The sequence below is a fragment of the Cloeon dipterum genome, chromosome 2 (assembly GCF_949628265.1).
Source record: "Cloeon dipterum chromosome 2, ieCloDipt1.1, whole genome shotgun sequence".
NCBI lineage: Eukaryota > Metazoa > Arthropoda > Insecta > Ephemeroptera > Baetidae > Cloeon > Cloeon dipterum.
The window spans coordinates 8868727-8885753 of record NC_088787.1 but is presented as its reverse complement, the minus strand read 5'-3'; the positions used below and the strand labels follow the sequence as shown (position 1 = coordinate 8885753).

Sequence of the window (17027 nt, the reverse complement as noted above, 5' to 3'; positions counted from 1 at the left end):
AAAAGTATATATTGTATAAGAATTGTGGCAGCATCTATTTGAGAATGAAGTTGCAGAGTGCATCACAAGTATCACAACCGTGAAATTCGATCTTATCGAGAAGTTATCAGTTCATTTCTGCTAGCTTGCTTTATAGAGCTCTGGTAGTTATTAATTTTTTATAAGAGAAGGTATCCACAAAACAAAAACCTCAGCATCATAAATTCGAAAATCGAATCTCTTTTGGAATTTTTCTTTCTTTGCTGAACGTAATTTACTTGTGAGAAAAGCGAATTATTTAGCATGCATAAAAATTAATTAAAAATAATTCTATGCAGACTGAAAAATTTTGAACCACATTATCTCCAATGTTTATCTCGTATCTCCATTAAATTGGGTTCTTTTCAATCGCTATTCTCGGCTATAAATTTTTATGATTTGTATCCTTATTCTCCATAAACACTTGGAACAAATTGCAAAATTATCAATTTAAGATATTGTAAATTGAGGAAAGTTGCATTATTTGTGTTTTTACAAACCTTAAAGAATTTGCAAACAAAATTTAAATATGTATGTTAAAACTTTAACAAATAAATTTCCTTCTTGAATCCATTCTGATGCTGAATTAAAAAAAATGGGTAAAATTTGGAAATCCACTATGATTTCATTTTCCTATCCAGACGAAAGCAACCAATAACCTTAAATGAAAATTTTTCTCGGGAAAAATCTGTAGTTTGAGTCGTATTTGTCCAAAATGAAGAGCTAAAGGGCTAAAAATCTTACATGATTTTTTTTTCTGTTTAAACATCTCACCTTTTTTTCTAAATTCAGCTATTTTCTATATTTCTGAACGATATATCAACCAAAAAGCGTTTAAATTTTAAACTCTCGTCACGAAAATTGTTGTTGCGCTGACAAGGTAGATCAATTTTGGGGCTATAATATTATGTAATCCCAATGAGTTCATTGGATTGGTGATTTGTGAAAATTAATTTGGTCACTCTATAGTTCGTTTTGGGTTCATTGGATGGTTTAAGCCGGCTTCAAGACCCCAAAAAAATTAGTTTACGAGTGGAAAAGTTATTAATAAGGCCCAGAAAAAATTGATTCTAATAATATCTCTATCATAATTAAATGTTTTAAGGAGCTAAAATGAAATTTTGAAAATTTCGCCAGGATTTTGTTTTATAAAAAAATCAATTCTGTTTAAAATTTACTGTTTGAAGTCAATATTTTGAAATCAGAGCCCGAATTTCACATATATACTATCAGTCGTATTAGCAGCTTCAGGACTGGCAACTGTTGATTTTTATTTCATCTTTTCTCAAGTTTCAGACAGCTAAAATTTGTTGCAAAAACTTGCTTCTGGCTTGGCTCGAGCTCAACGTGCAGCATTATTTCAATCGAGAGCGCGCGGTTTATGTGGACAAGAAGCGAAACACAGTGTCGGAATGCTCGCGGCGCAGATATTGTCTCTGATTGCGATTGTCTGTCTGCTCGCATCGAGGGTGTGACACATGATAAATGCCGCGATGAAATGCGGATATTGATGTGCAGCCGAGCGTTTAATTTTTGATTGATCGACCCTAATTGATTGGAACTAACACCTAGAGACGCGGAAAAGGGAGCAGAGCAGATAAAGAAAGAAAGAAAGGGAAAAAACAGCGTCTTAAAATATTTATCCCGTCGGGACAGGTATTTGTCAAAGTGACAAAATCCAGCAGCAGTGCCGGCAGAGGCGGCGGCGGCGGCGCCCCCCGCTTTGAAAAATGCGTCGGATTCCGCGACGAGCGCGCGTTCCCCCTTCGCTCAAAGTGAATCGTGAGGGATTGCGAGCGCCAATTTGTCAAATAAGCAGTGTAATGCGCACCCAATTAGAGTCGATCCGACTCATTTAACTAAGTCGGTTCGCGCCTGCCTTCACTTACAATCAAAATTAATTCAGAAAACCACTGCGAAAAGTGAGAGAAATGTTCTTATTTTCATTAATAAACCAGTCGAATAATTCCTATAGTGGTCGAAGCCGCCAACAAATGGCGCCACCGTATACCTTGTAATTAATTTAATTTTAAGGTTTTTCTGCTGCGATTTCAGACTCCATCCTAGCACTGTGCATTCTTCACTTAATATGCTTTCTTTTGACGTGCTGAAAACCAAAATCGGTTAAGCCAATCGCCGTTGAATCATGAAAAGCTATTTTTTGAAAGGTAAAATATTTTCCAACGTTTCGCCGGCGAATGGCTTAACTGATTTTGGTTTTCAGCACGTCAAAAAATAAGGTTCAAAGTGAAGAATGCACAGTGACAGGATTGAGTCTGAAATCGCAGCGGGAGTGCCTTAAAATTAAATTTATTAAAAATGAATACGGTGGCGCTCTCTTTTGGCTTCAAACACTGACGGCTTATAGAACTGGCGAATTAGTAAATAATTTTTACGCATTTTTAGTAATATTATTTCAGTTTTAACAGAAGAATATGTGCTCAGTTACTGTTTTGACAGAATAATCGATCCGTAATTTATTTTTGATCAATTACCAATAATTTTTAAGCATTTACTAATAGCTTTACATTAAAGGAACCATCGAGAAATAATAACAGGAATAATTCTTGTAAAATTGTATGCCGACTAAAACCTTACAGGGAATGCAATAAATATTGCGAGGCGACGTATCCTGTCTGTGGTGTTTGGGTTTACCAATATTTATTCTGTAAATCAACAATTCCTCGCTATACTGTAATAATTAATAAAAAAATAAAAAAATTCGCTGTTAAAATCTTGAATTCATAAACATTTTATGCATTTTCCTAAATTACCAATGCTTTTAAATCGAGAAAAGGGTCAGTAATCAAATAAAAATCCCTCGACAAAAAGAGAATTACAGGCTAGAAGTTGCTCTTCCCTTTAATTTATATCTAAATTTGCATTTTCTCCTGTTGCAGGCCGCGAGTTGGGCTGTGCGTGACTTCTGAATGAGGTAGGTCCACTTTTGGCTTGAGCAATTGCGATGCAAACGGGGAGCTATTAATTAATTTGGCGAAAAGTTAACTTTCGCGGCTGCTGGTGGTCCGGACGCGCGCCGAGAGCGGCAGAACACAAAACTTTCGGTTTAAAAACCGCACGCACACACACAGAGTGCGAGTGCGGGAGTCAACCGAGTGAGTGAGTCAGTCGGCTCGGGGGTGGCGGCGGGGAAGTTTCGCCGAGAAATACAAAAAGTTACTCTTCGACTTGTTAAAAAGTGGCCAAACTTGCTCAAATGAAAGTTAACTCACAAGTGCGGCGGCGGCGGCGGCCGTGGCGGCGTCGGGGGGAAAAATAGTCTGCTTTGAACTGTTGATTTGCGGAATTACAGCCCCGGCAGATACACACACACACACACTCGGGCAGACTCACCCCCAAGCCACCCCCTCCCGCCCCGCCGAACAACTTAACCAATTGCAACTTTGAAACTGTTGCACTAGGTCGTGGCTTTTTAACCTTCAAAAAGTTAGTTTTGACATTAGAGTAAAATTTTGATAAGTTTCTCTTCTGGCTGGATGCCTGGCTTGGCTGGCTGGCTGGCTGGCTGGCGTATAACAAAGTTTAAGTATTATTGCCACTATAGAGCTTTGGATATCATAAAAGCGGGGCTTTAACTGCCGCTCGCGCCGTGCGTATGACTCAATATCATCGAAACTGGGCCAACGTCACGCACCCTTCGCGAATCCACCCTTGTTGCTCTTCGCTCTCTCTCTCTCTCACTCGAGTGCGAGTGGGATTTTTTACTGCCGACGTCGAGTGCGAGAGGGATGCATATCTCGCCGTGTGATCACGACTTCCTTTATTTCTCATTCATCCGGCCCCTCGGCGCGCAGCATCTTCTTTTATTTACCCGCCAGAGGAAATGAGAGGAAACCTCGGCGCTCAACCATTTTTAAACTCTTCATTTAAGCCAGTTAAGCACTTATCCAGAGTCAAAAAGGGTAAAAAAGGAAAAAATAATGGGTGCTGGAGTCATCAAACTTGCAGGGAGAAGTCTGAATTTCGCAAAATGACAGAAAGTACACTTTTGATTCAAAAGTGTAGCGAAATAATTCAAGCTCAATTTACGAAAGAAGTTCTAACCTGGGAAAATTTTGCAATTTGACGAGAGGATTTTTTTTTGTCACTGTAACTTGCCTCTAGAGAGCAATTTGATCTCGCTTTTGGTTTCTATTTTAATATGCTAATGTCACGAAAGATAGATCTATAAAACCCAAAACCCCAGACTTATGTTTTAACGAAAAGTTTAAATTTTTTGTAATATGGCTCCTAATATATAAAATTCGATAAACTGCAATAAACAATATATAATAGAAAAAATAATCACAGAGTTATAAATGATATTAAATATTTTTTTAACTATTTTTAATTAATAAACTAAAGCTTAAAAAACATAATAAAAAAGTAATTTTAACTGTTTTTAAACAAAACCAAATAAAATATTTTTGTTTCGTTTTTTACATAGTTTTGCAAACAATATAATTATTAAATTGCAGCAAGGAAATTTTTTATAATGGCATAAAATAGATAATAAAAATTAATTTTAATTTTCCTATGAAACAGGCACACAGCACACTCTCAAAAGAGCAATTGAAATAAAGTCTGGACCATAGCTTTGAAGAATAATATGAAATAAAAACATATTGAACTGAAAAAATTTACATCTTGTAAATAAATGTTTTTAACCATCAATAAGGAGTGCTCTAGTGTTCAGAGGCTCTACCGATCACTCGCAATTTTCCACTGTAGTCTGAGATTGAGTCTTGGCCTAAAATGATTTCATTGGACGGGCTGAAAATCAAAATCGGCTTAACCAATAGCGGTTAAACCCTACATAAAAATAATTTTACACGTCTGGCCAGGTTTGGATTTCAGCAAATAATTACAAGAACTTTATCAGTAAACTTACATATTTGAGTTGCATGCCATGAAGTGAATTGCGCTGCCTCTTGAAGAGCTCCTAAAATTTGGCCAATTTGGGATTGCATCCAATCAGCACAGCAGTCAACGAAGTGATTGATTTTCTGGGGGCGGCAATAAATCGGCAGCGGGTCACAAATTCGGCTTATCGCCCGGCACACGAGAGGGGTCAACTGCAGCAGTACTTGACCACGCCGGAAAAGGAGAGCAAACAGAGGAAAGAAAAAAATATAATCGCGGCGGCCTCTGCGTCCTTATCTGGTCCGAAGCGTTTCTCGTTCTCTCCGAGTAGGTATATAAAACGGTCAGCGTTTTTGTTGCAGCGCATAAAACTTTGCGTTTGCTTTCTCATCATATTACATCAGCTTTATCTCGGCGCAGACGAATTTTACCGACTTGTTTGTCACTGCAACAATAAAGATAATCACACGCCGGCCCGCCAGCCTGATTGCACGCGTCTCTATTTTCTATCTTTTTGTTTCTCTCGTTGCTGACGAGGAAAATTAAATGTAATATTTGCCGGCCATATTTCACGTGCAATAAGCAGCCGGCTCTCTGCTGCTCCCGTTCGGCCCATAATTTTTACGAAATGTCAAAATCCCTTAAAACTTCTTCCCCCTGTTTTCCGCCGGCTCATCTAAGCGAGAGCGCGGGCGAGCCGACTCGGAAGCCGCTGCTGCTGCTGCTCTTGGTGATACGGATTTATCGATATCAAATAATAAATCAATCATTCCGCTGGCCCCACTCGCGATTTATGGATCTCTCGACGCTCACTTGATTAAATGCGATTATTTCTCCTCTTCAAACGTTTTTCCTCAGCTCAAACACAAACGAAAGATCTATCTCCAAATGGTGCCAGAAGGGTGCAAAAGTTGCAGGAAATTCCAAATTTGTGTTTTTCTCGAGAACAAATTTTCTTAACAAAAGGTTTGGCTGGGAAAAAGTGAAAAGTAACTTACCTCTCGTGCAATTATCATCATCAGGTACAATTTTTGAGCATAAATAATCAACACGGCTGCAACCAACCCAACCAGGACATAGGATTAATTCGAGAAGTAAAGTACGTGAATGAGCCGTCACTCGGCAAATAAAAAAGATTTAATTTTTATTTTTAGAACTGAAAACTTTTTAAAAATTCAGAAGAAGCTTGAGTTAAAATTTCATAAATTTTTGTTTGTTTTTCTTAATGAAGATAATTTTATTTTACAAATTCAAATTTATGATCAGTTCAATTTAGTTTAAATTTATTTGAAACAGACGCCCTCAAGAGCGGAAGATAAAATAAATAAGCAAGTTTCAGTGAGATTTTAAATCAAATAATATAAATGTGCTTCGTATAAATTGGGAGAATATATTGAAAAAGCATGAAAACTAACAAATGTAAATGAACTTAAGAAATGAATTCTAAATTTCCATTATAACTTTTTTCCCCAACGCAAGATTTACCACGATTTTAACCAGGATTTTGAGAAGAGCAGCCCTAGAACAAAAGCCGAAACAGCATAATCGCTAGCTTGACTGCAGACTGCTCCCTTGCCTTTCTCTCTCTCCTTTTGCACGCGTCTATTCCATTCTCCCTTAACAAGGGCGGTAAACAAGCGCAGGCAAAAATGGCATGAGCTCGCTGGTACCAGCATCTTTCTCTTTTGCATCTCTGTTTGCCCCGTTTCTCTATTAGATAAATTCTTCGCAGACTAGACGGCTCAGCCTCGCCGTGTTTGCATCTGTGCGCGCTCTTCATACGGGTGCGCAGTATCTCCCGCTCCTTTCACGCTATGTGTTTGCAATTAGACTTTACGCATTCAACTATTTTTATTTAAATTTGAACCTCACTGCATGGCTGCCATTGTTGAATTCATGCTAAATTCAAAACTAAATAGATAACTGATCGCTCACTTAGAAAAAATAAAATGGCGGGCATTGCCTTAAGTAATTTGAAAGCTGCCAACAATTGGTGGCACAGTTCATTTAAAATTCTAGGGCAGATTTAGATTTACTACTGCCACTGTGTATTTCTGTTAAATGAAATATTTTTACACGTAGCAAAATAGCAGGATTGAACCTGCATTTTTATTAGAAATTGTACTAAACCTTAAAGGAATTTCGCGAGGATAAAAACCTAATAGATATCTAAATTATTGTCTTCTATGCTCTGCGGCACTCACACGAGCCTCTTAACAGGAGAAGAAAGTTTTAAATTAATGGGAGATCTCAGAATCAACACAAATCGTCAGAGTATTTTATTGTCTTGAAATTAAAAATTACAGCAAAGGAGGATAAATTATTTAAATTTTAGTAACGTGTATAACTATTTTTGTTTTTTAACATTTCAAGCAAAAGAAAAGTTTATATACAAATCAATTATTTTAAAAAATAATTTTACTTATTTAAAAATAAATTAACACAAAAAACAAATTTAAAATTGATGATGATGTTATTTTGTTTGCAAATGAATATATTATTTGTTATTGAAATAATTAGATTAATTTATACTACTACACCGGCTGGATTTTCTATCAACGCCACGTTTTTAGGACAGTGATCATTTACTTAGATTTAACTGTGTATATTGGTGGCGTTGGTCTTTCTCATAATTTAAAATCAGACAGACGTATAACACTTTGTGGCAGAAATGAAAAGAGACGGAACAGCAGTAATAATTCGCATTAATGTTGAACTGAAGCGCGACAATTGGCACGCGCAAAGGCGAGCGCGGAGAGAAGGCAGGAGGCGTGCAAGGATCGAGCGAGCGCGTTAGTCTGCCTAATCATAATAGGGTTTAATTTTAATTGAGTCGTAATTATTTTGAGGTGCGTGGCTGCGTTGTCTGGCACAATAGTGTGCGCGCTCGTTAGCAGCTTGTTAGTATTTAATAAAGGAGAGAATAAAGCCACCGAAAGTTTGCCGCTAACGGTGGTGTTTGTGTTTTGTGTATGTGTGTGTGCGAAAGCACACAGGCACAAACACTTGCCGACACACGTATATTCGCGCGCAAGCCCGTCCCTCTTCGATACGTTTTGTGTTTGTGTATGTGTGTGTGTGTGTGATACATTATTATGCTCACCGCCAACGCACAATGAATGCCGGTAGCGAGAACATTTCCCTCCGCGCGCCGCGCTCAATTGTTCCTTTCGGGCTGGAAAAATAATTGCCCTTGTAATTAGACTCGATATGAGCGCTAGTTCAAAGCCAGAGGAATGAATGTTCACTGTAAATCATAACCAATCAATCCCCTTTGATATTGCAATAATAACTGATCTGGAATGCACTTATAGTACCAATTATTGGAGCAATGTTGGGAGAAATAAATGTTGTGCAAGAGTCCTTAATATTTTTCTGCCAGAAAGTTTCTAAATTCAACATTGAATCAAGAAAAACAGCAGATTGTATTTATTTACAGTTTAATTCAAGAGAATTATTCAATTCTCTATTCCACAAATTGGATACCAAGGGCGAGATGTTTGGCATCAAATGTAGAACAATTAAATCACCAATTTACAACTAATTTCTGGCAAAAATTAAACATGCTCTGAAAAAAATCACCTTTTTAACTATCCAAAAACTATAGAGCCCCTCAAAAAAGACAATTTTGGGAATTTTGGACAAATATTTTAGAATACTACTAGGGCAACCTCTCTTGTATATTACGTTCAAATCTGAGTACCCGAACCAACAGTATTTTTCAAGTTTATTCTAAATCTCGAACAATATCTAATCCCATTTTGAGAAATAATTTTCCTATTTGACATCTTACAATTATAAAAAGTTCCAAAAATTACTGTTCAGGCAAAATGACAGTTTTAACATTGATTAACGCTTTTGATTTTTAGTTGTTCATAATAATATAAATAATTTAGATTTTTAAATCTTAAAAACTACAAATCCGACAGTGACAAAAATTTAAAACATTTTTAGACTGAAATCGCTGTTAAAGTATTTAACTTTGGCTATACGGCTGCATTAATTTACCCCGGGCTAAAATTAATCAACTTAATTAATAATTATTTGTCAAAAATACCTTTTTCAATGTTAAGCGTGAATCAGTTAATATTTCTTTTTCAAAAGATACAAAGAATTTTTATTGATTTTATTGTGACATTGTAACATCCTATGCTATTTTAGCATAGTACAAAATAAATTTTTACGCGATTTATAATGGAATGGATAATGGATAGGTAATTAAGTTGATTAGAAGGCAACAATGAGAAAAAACTCGATACTTTTGCAATGATTAATGAACATCTTTGGTGGCGACCGGATGTTTATAAAATAAAACACAACACGTGGTCAACCAGGAGAAAATCATTTATTTTGGAAATGTGAATGACCGTGAGAAAATGTTAAACGACAGTTTCTCAGCAAGCATCCCTCCCTTTAAGAAAGATCTATGTATTTATAGGACAGCGGGGTTCTTACTCGTTTTGTATTTTAACATGGAATTAAAGAAACCGAACATTTCCAAGAATCGAATCCGACGCGCACATCTGGTTGTTTGTATAAACAACAATAATTACAACATCATAATTGAAATTGTGCAAAATAATTCAGGAAAATACAAAAATGAGTAAAGTAATGCTAGAAAATACAAAATTAGGCAAAATAATTCCGGAAAAATGAGCAAACTAAAGCAGGAAAATGCAAACATGAGCAAAATATTTCATGAAAATACAAAATTGAGCAAAATAATGCTGGAATATACGAAATTAAACGAGCAATATGATGCAGGAAAATGCAAATTATAAATAAAACAATTCAGGTTAATGCAAAAATGAGCAAAATAATTCAGGAAAGTGAAAAATTGAGCAAAATATTGCTTAAATGATCCTTGATACACAACCCAATTTAAAATTATGTTTAATTTTTTATCAGTGTTGATAAAAAAATATGAAAAATCTCAAACTGACTTTATTATAATCTGGTGTAAGAGTAAGGATTTCATTTCAACCGCACACCGATAAAGTTTAGTCATAATCTTGCGAGATTGGCGAGAGACTCTTGCAGCCCCTTGTGCGAAATCACACACACTGCCGGCCGTGTTCAACCCCATCCCCTTACTAAGAACACCCGCACCACCCCCGCTCCTCTTGCGTGCAGCTGCGAAAATGTAAAAATTATCATTAGCCGCGCGCGCGAGAGAGGGGGGCATTGTTTTACAGCCGTCGGCCCCTGGGGGGTGCGCGGAGAAGAAGGGGTGCAAAATTATGGCGCGGGGTCACAAAGGGGCTATTTCCCGTGCTCGCCCCCGGTGAGCCAAGACGCTAGCTCGGGGAGGAATGGAAGTAGGAGCATTATATACACGATAGATCAAACAAAACTTGGCCAGCGCCAAGGAAACGCATAATTCTTACACGCAGTTATTCGAGGAATTCGCCGGCCCTCTTTAATTAATGCCCCGGCACTGGAACGCACTTATCTAGCACCGACCATATTGAATCTGCCCGCCGCTCTCATTTTTGCTTGCCCGGCAAAGGAATTCGAATCTCGGCGAAACGACTTCTCTGCTTCCACCCCGCAGAACTCACCCGAAACAAAAGCCATATACGCAGCGCCAATCGAACCTATGCAGAACTGAAACTTGGTCGTGGAGGCGAGACCGACTGGAACTGTTCGAATTTGATTTAATTCAAATTATTTGAGGAAATAAAAACAAAATCAACAGCCGTTGAAAAAAATTCTCTTTGTTATCATTTCTAAAGAGGGAAAAGTTTAAATTGAAGATTTTACAATTCTCAATTGTTTTGACCGCATTGTTTTGAAAAAACAGAAATTATAAATCATCATATTGTTTTCTAATATCGTTGTATGTATAATACAGTGGGGTCCAGATTTGTGCGACGCGCAGTTATGGCGTCCGGTGGAGTATGGCGCGAAAAAACGGTTACGTGAAAATACGCGAAAATAACCAAGTTTTGGTCAATATTGTGACATAATTTGCATTCCTTGTACAAATTGTGTCTTTTGAATCGTAAAAACAAACTCTTGACACTCGTATGTCAATCCAAAGAGAGCTTTTGTTTCCCACATTCAGACGCCATCTTGGATCTGCGCAGTAGGAACCAATTTTATCACACATAATATATAACGCTGGTATAATAATAGCATTGAGAAAATTCTTGAAGATTACTTTTAAAGAAATAGAGCACCGAATACAAGTAATTAAAAACCTTGTAGGAAATTGGATTTAATGCAGCGTTGTTCTCTTCCAATTTAAAAATTTTGAGTTAGTGAAATCTAATCAAATAATGTCTTTTTTAATCTTTCTTGAAAAAAAAAAATGCAAAACCCAAGATATGTAATATACATGATCATATTTAAACTGCCATTAAAAATTTAAATAAATCAATCAATAAAAAATATAATATTTAATTAAAGAAAGCCCTTCAAATTAGTAAATTTTAATGTACCTTCTCTTCTTTATTCTTTTAATTATTTATTTTAATTGGTGTCCTCTAGCTGTATTGTAGGAATAAACTTGACTTTTAAAATTTACAAGCACGACTGCAACTCATATATATTCTTTTACGAACTCGACGACATGGAAGACCCGTTTGCGTGCGCTTTGCGGCAGTTTTTTTGCTCGGTGGCGCGGCTGCTCGCGAAGGTGAATACGCCATTAGCCTTAATTTACGGCGCAACACACACACACACATTCACAAAGTTGTTGGAGAGAGAGAGAGAGAAGGCGTCTTCGGTCTCAGCATCTTTGTTGACCTCGAACAAAGGCGCATATTACGCTGCAAGCCATTAAAGATGGATGCCGATGAATGCCATTAATTATGCCTGCACCACCGATGGGTGGGTGCATGCATTTTATTCGCTCCAATATTGCACAGACTCTGCTTCTGCTTCTGCTTCTCGAGCACCTGACGGAGTTGAGAGAGCAGCTCTTGCTGCATGTTGACTCTGTCTGATGGAACCCAGCCGCGAATGCATATTCCATAATGTGCTAATATTCGCTCTCGAGCCAATCTAACTCCCTCTTCAGCCTGAGCTTTAATTTGTAGCGCCGGGGAAAATTCTAGAGAAGCGTGTCGACGCAAGAAGTAGAGAGAGCTGCTGGACCGTCCGACAGGGAAATTGAGTCTTTGCTCGCCTTCCTCGTATTGCACTCAATGCCACGCTTCTACGTAAGGAAGGAATGGGATTAAAATCAATTTCACTGTGCAAATTAATCCAATCAGCATATCCGTTGCGTATAATCAATTTGATTAAAATTGGTATTATTTTTTTTCTAGAAATGTATGCTCTTTGTTCAATCAATGCAACTTTAGCAGTGCCTAAGCGGATAATTAGAGAGACAATGGGTTTGGTGCCATCAATTTTAGGCGTGATTTATTAATTTTTACATTTATATTATATGTTATTAATTATAAGCATTATTTTATTGTTTTTTATATTATTCTAACCATTTTCTGTTGATAAAAAGTGGAAAAACATGTTTATTATTTTTTTTAGTTTTAATTAAAATACAAAATGATATGATAAACTATGCTTCATATGTATTTTAATCTCTCACAGCACAAATAATTCAAAAAGTCATTGTTATAAATAAAAGTATCTACGTATCGATCGTGTAAAATAATCATAAATTAAATCGCATATTAAAAGCAACTTCAATATAGGAATTATTTATTATAGACCTTCAATATTTAGCATGCATGGGTACCAGCGGGGCCCAGATGTACCATAAAATTGTTTCCCACTGCGCAGATCCAAGATGGCGTCTAAATGTGGGAAACAAAAAGCTCTTTGGATTGCCGTACGAGTGTCAAGAGTTTGTTTTTACGACCCAAAAGAGACAATTAGTTCAAGTAATGCAAATTATGTCACAATATTGACCAAAACTTGGTTATTTTCGCGTATTTTCACGTAACCGTTTTTTCGCGCCATACTCCACCAGACGCCATATCTGCGCGTCGCACGAATCTGGTCCCCGTTGGTGGGTACAAAACAAATTCTGGTTTTGTTTCTAAATGTTACCAATTTAATATCGTTAGAAGAAATTGATTAGTTTGAAAAATAATCATACTACTAATAATTATTTCTTTCGCTTCGAAATTTTTGAAATATAATTACACTTGCCGTATCCCTTGACAAATAATATTATTTATTCCATTTCGTGCAGTGGTCGAAAGGGATTCATTTCATTTTGAGTAGCGAGTCTGCGAAAAGCGACAGCTGTAAAACACGGTGGAAGCCAGTCATTTTCCTTTTCCCTCGTCGTATAAAAATAGAGCAGAGGCCGCCAAACAATTTTACTTGCAAATTTCCTGCGCTCACTTTCCGCCGCAGCACCGAAACGGACACGATAATTTACGCGCGCGCTTCTCGTTCTCTGATTCCGAAATTTATGCACAAAAATTCATTTTCCCCGTCGGTTGGTGCCACCCCAGCAATTTTATTTCCCCCGTTCGCCTTTACACATCAATAATTTTGACGTCTATTAATTATGTATCGCTGAAGAGCTCTTCTCCACTATAATGCGATTATTATTTTTCCTTCTCTCCCCCGGCGAAAAGAGAGAAAGAGAGAGAAAAAAATGCTTAAATTACCTCTTGCTCCAGAGCGTTTCTGCGAGTGGCGTTTCGAGTTTCGATTATTTGTGTATTTTTTGCGAGTCAAAGTTCAAACAAGGCCTCGATGTCACGCGCAGAGGCCATTCCTTCTTCTCAAATCCTTTAATGCAATTAAAAATTTCTAAGAGGATTTTTTCTGTCGTGTTTGCAAAGGTGCTTAAGTGTCAGAAGAAGCAGGCGAGTGACGCATTTTTTTCTGTCCTCCTTGTTGTTATAATAAATAAGCCGAGAGGAAAAGCAGACGCTATTAAAATTTAAATGAGCCCCTTGCTCGGCGTCGCCGGGGATGAAAAATTATCGCGCGCCACGCCCTTTCTTGTGTCGTGTCTCGAGACACTTATCACGCTCTCTTTCATGTTGTCGCCTTCTTTTTTGTTTGTTTGTTCGTTCGTTCACTCGCTAAGAGCCGGGGAAATAAGTATGAGGCGCAGGTAAAGGTGCTCGTTTAAACTTTGCAATTGGAATAAATAATTGTCCTTTTTTGCAAACTCACGAGTTAAGCCAAGAGGGAATTTCTATTTATGTATTTTATTCCTTCAAGTCAAGAAATTCGTTTGAACCAAACGCCTATTCAGAAAAATTGTGAAAAATCCTTTTTATTTCTACTTGAATTACTCTCTAAAAATTGGGAACCAGCTACGTTGTCGTTTAAATTTGCTAGAAAATCGGCCCCAAAGTTTGGGTGCTAATGAATTGGCGAGCAATGTTGTCCTAATGAAAATCAGGATTTATTTCATCAGAAGGGAAATTTAGCTCGTAATTCATACACCGTTCTATAGCTCACGACGATAGGAATCGAAATCAAAAAATCAGTGACCAGCCGTTTTATTTCGTAGCGAATCTCGGTCGCACCTCAATTTTGTATTTTTATACATTTGTCAATTAGTCCTAATTTTATTTTTGCTGCACATTTCAGAAATATACTGTATATAGTTAAATTGCTAGTTAGAAATTTAATTAAATACTAACAGCAATTTATTATTTAAAATATTTTTATATTTATGTTACTTTAACTTAATAAATGCATTAAATTAAAAATTTTGCTATCTTGAATATTCAAATATACAACGTAAATTTAATATTTTTTAATTAATATAAACTTGTCTAAATTCACATTATTTCTTAAAACGAAAAATTACTGCGAATCAGAATAGAAACATGGCTTTTGCTAATATTAATTTAATAACACTATAGAAGATACCTTTAATAGAGATAAGCGAGTCATAAAAGTCGCCAATTGCCCTTTCCTCCAATTAGAATCAGAGATATTTAATGCCTAGTGCCTTTACTAAATCGCCTAGATGAGTGGAAAACCGATTGTTTTGCATCTACTTGCAGCTTATGAGTTGGTCTATCGATTTATAACTGCAGAAACAAATTTAAGGTTGGTTTAATTAGATTTCATTGTAAATGAAAACACGGAAATCGGAGAGAGAAGCAAAGAATCTGCTATACTGCCAACTGTCATCAGCTTCTGCGCGATTTGTAACACGTAAGATTTGCATTGCTGAGGTTCTGGAGCTACTGACTTGCGTGTTGCATCAACCAATCAGCCTCGAGGATTTCCCGAGCAGAGAGCAGAGCCTTTTCTACTATTTGCGCAATTAAACTGTTTTAAAACAGCTTTATATGCGTTTCTGTGATTAAAAATCCATGGAAAACTCTTACCAAAAAATTGGGTTTCCGCTAATCTATAAGGCAGAATGGCAAGAGATCTATGAGAGGCAATTATCCAATAGAGTTCTACTAATGGGAGCAAAAAGGCAAAAAAGGCGTTTTTTTTTTAAAAAAAAATCTAGTTTTTCTCTATTACCAAGTAGTTTTGCCTCTGATATTAGCCATTGAGAAGTAATTTTAATTAAAATCACCCCATATGGCTTTTCCCTTTTGTTTTAAAAGTGTACCGTTTTTTTAATCGAAGAAAATTTTAATGTATCTTTTCAATATGAAAATAAATTCCTCTTGGTTGGGAGGCAGTTAGCAGCCTTCATTTTCCCCTTTTAAGTCTTCTATTTCTATAGTTTTTTTTTTGCCTATGGGGTAGCCTTTGTAAATTAAAATTTATCAATAATTTAGAAGATATTACTAATTTGCCAAAATAGAGCAATTTTAAGTTATGGATTTATTGAGAATTTTCTAATCATTATTGGGGCAAATTTTACTTATTTTCTTTTTCCCCTTTTTCCTATAATAGGAATAAAATGACAATTATTGCCATCAAATTGCTATAGTTAAATTAAATTTCCCGAGCCAAATTGTATCAGTTATGAGTCGACGAATCCGTTTGAAGTGCAAATTAGCGGTGTTTGGGCGTCGATATTTCCGACACTATTCCACGGCGCGATGTGTGACATGTTTTGCGGAGGGCGGATGAGCCGAGAACACACACACACATGTGTGAATGTGTCGGGGCGCGTTCGACGTGCGCGCGTGTACGCGGCAGGGGCGTGCGGATTCATTGACTCGGCGTGGATGAATGAAATTTACTCTCGCGCTCTCTCTCTCTCTCACTCACTATGGCTGGGGCACACACACCTCGGAATATACACACGCGTTATTAAGTGCTCAAACTTAACTACAACTTTATGCAAATGAGTGCGGAGACGAGAAGTTTGTTGCTGCCGGGGTCAAAAAAGGCTGCGCGTTTAATCCTGATCGCGCGGGAGTCGTTGAACTCGGCGCGCGAAAAATGAGCAGCCAGATGAGAGACGGAAAGAAGAAACTTTTTCGCCCGCGTCTTGAGGTCACGCCGTAATAAACTTTTTAAATAGTGCGCGAGGAGAAAGTGAAGTTTTTATGTATGCATGGGGCGATGCCGGCGTTTGATGAGAGTTTAAAATTTTCGCAATGAAAAGTTTTCACTATGCGTATCGGCACTGGGTCAAAGTTGGCTTTTTAAAGGGCAACGACGATTCCCCCGCGTCCAAACTTGTGTCAATGTTGCATGATTCACAGTTGGGAATTATTGCATGCTCTAGAGCCGCAGCAACCTTGATTTGCATTTCCAGGGACTTTTTTTATTTGCAAACAATACGTAGTATAAAGGTATTTTTCAAATTGTTATTGGCTAATAGCGAGAAAAGTTTCACTGCAAAATATTTTCATGAATGCTCTTCTTTTTCCACAGATACAAAAAGCTATGGATATTATCAAAGCTGGAAAATTTGGACTACTGACTGTTCTCTATTATCTATGAGCTTTTAAATAAAAATACAAATCATGCAATTTTAAGCCATTTGTACAAAACTTCAATTCACCAAAACCTCTTTAAAACTGCAATTATTTTTTAATGTCAAGACGTATTCTCACGGTGTCATTTTTAGTTGAATTTGGCCCAAAAAATACTTGAGATTAATTTCAAATATCTGTTCTCATGAAGTAAGTTTTGTTGGTACTTTTAAGCCTGTGGAAAGTAAAAAAAAACTGTCTTCTTTGTGGTTGTAAAAATATAGACCCCTTTTTCATTTCCATGTAGGTAAATTATCTGCAAAGAGAATGAATGAACTTACTACATTCCCTAACAACTTCATC

General features: G+C 36.9%; 1 protein-coding gene across 7 annotated transcripts in view; it reads left to right on the top strand.

Moving 5' to 3' along the window:
* The window catches only part of LOC135937756 (myelin transcription factor 1), a 176329-nt gene that overhangs the window by 23235 nt on the left and 136067 nt on the right, over nucleotides 1-17027 (top strand). For 6 of the 7 annotated variants that reach the window (XM_065480982.1, XM_065480976.1, XM_065480984.1 and 3 more), the window contains exon 2: nucleotides 2919-2953. The exons of the other annotated variant lie outside the window; for it this stretch is intronic. The gene's annotated coding sequence lies outside the window, so the exon portion shown is untranslated. The remainder of the gene's footprint in view (nucleotides 1-2918; nucleotides 2954-17027) is intronic. 7 annotated transcript variants of the gene reach the window in all.